At 29.7% G+C, this 1,857-nt stretch overlaps 1 non-coding gene across 1 annotated transcript; it reads left to right on the top strand.

The window, feature by feature from the left end:
• Positions 1–1,360: 1,360 nt before the first annotated feature.
• TRNAT-UGU (transfer RNA threonine (anticodon UGU)) lies at positions 1,361–1,432 on the top strand. The gene has a single exon. It is a non-coding gene; the product is annotated as a tRNA-Thr (tRNA).
• Positions 1,433–1,857: the final 425 nt, after the last annotated feature.

Genomic DNA, 1,857 nt, shown 5'->3' with positions numbered 1-1,857 from the left:
AACAGTATTGGAACACAATATCTCTGAATACTTTTCTAAACAACTCCCCTTCTCTCCCAATCTACCTATTTTGCTTTTGAAAAAGTTTTAAGATGAAGGCAAGTTCGAAATACCTAAGTATTCTTTTAATGACTAATACATTTTGGATGTTTTCATCACACAAAAAGAGAGTATCATCTGCAAATTGTAGCATGTTTACTACAACTCCCTTTTGACTTATCGTCATCCCCTTCTAGCATGTGTTTGTTAGTTGTTTATCTCAATATCCCTAATAACCTTTCAATTAAGAACAAGAACTGAGTCAGGGGATTTCCTTGCCTTAAGTCTCTAATTGGATTAAATTCCTAAGTTGGACTTTCATTTACTAAAATTGAAATCATAGATAACTCGAGACAACCCCTAATCCATTTATTCACTTGTTATAAAATCCCAATATATCCATCATATACCATAGAAACTCCCATCAAATTGAGTTCTCAAAATCCACTTTCACTATTGAGCATATCTTTTTCCTTCTTCCACTACTTTATTAGAGACTAAAAATACTATCAACAAACCCCTACTTTCAATAAATTTTCATTGGGTTCTATTAATGATCTTAGACAAGATGTGTTTGAGCCTATTAGATAAAGCTTTAAAGATGATTTTTTACATACATCCTAGGAGGAGATTGGTCTATATTCATTCAAACCACTTGGATTATCCACCTTGGCTATAAGTGTTATGAAGAAGTGCGTTGCAACCCCTTGGAATACTTCCACTAAGCTTAAAAGAATCTGCAAAATTGTGTAATATCATTTTTTAAAACCTTTCAAAATTTCTTTATAAATGCAAAATTATACCCATATGGCATGGGATTTTATTGTTTTGACACTACCAAATCCTTCCTTAATTTCTAGTTTTGTGAATGCAACAATTATCAATCTTTTATCATATGATGATATAGATGGGAACTCTATATTTCCAAACTTAACATTGAAGTCAATATTCTCCCTCAATTTCGCTACAAAGAACTCTTTTACCTTCCTTTTAACAATATTCAGATCCTCACACGACTTTTGTTGACGTAGACTTATGAGTTTAAGTTCACTAATTAAATTTTTTTATTACAGAGTGTGGAAAAATATTATTGAAATAAAAAAAAAAGTAAAAAGAGAATCAAGCAGACTCACATGTTTGATTTGTTTCCAGCTTTCACTTTTATTTGATAACTTAATATTTTAATTAGTAATCAGAATATATCATATTGTTTTCGTTTATTACTTCTTTTTAGAATTTATATATAAACGAAATGATAAAATATATTGATTAACAATTCTTTGGTACATATTCTTAAAATAAATAAAAAAAATAAAAAATCGCCCCTATAGCTCAGTGGTAGAGCGTCAGTCTTGTAAACTGAAGGTCTGTAGTTCGATCCTGCATGGGGGCAGTATTTTTCCTATTTATTTTTATAAAAAAAAATCCTTGAAAAATCGAAAAATTGAAAATACTGTGATATTTTTGTTATTAATGGTGATATTTTTGTTATTAATGCAGTTTTTTTTTATCAACAATTAAATAAATAAATAGGGACCATTTCGGGGGTGGTCCAACCCTTATACATAAATACGTGGTCCAACCCTTATACATAAATACCTGACAATAACTCCTATTAGAACAATTTATTTAATAAACAACAAAAATGTGTTTTTAACAATTATAAATGAAAACATAAATCGAACAGCATAATAGATTAGTGTTTCGGGCAATATGGTGAAACTTTACTAACAATCTTATTAGATGTGAACTATGTTTTGTTTGGATTGAGTGGAAAATTGTGGGGAAGAGAGGGAGTGAATTAGATAGGATGTATGA

This window comes from Phaseolus vulgaris, chromosome 4 (genome assembly GCF_000499845.2).
Source record: "Phaseolus vulgaris cultivar G19833 chromosome 4, P. vulgaris v2.0, whole genome shotgun sequence".
In the NCBI taxonomy this organism is placed as follows: Eukaryota; Viridiplantae; Streptophyta; class Magnoliopsida; order Fabales; family Fabaceae; genus Phaseolus; species Phaseolus vulgaris.
This window is presented reverse-complemented; position numbering and strand designations above follow the sequence as displayed.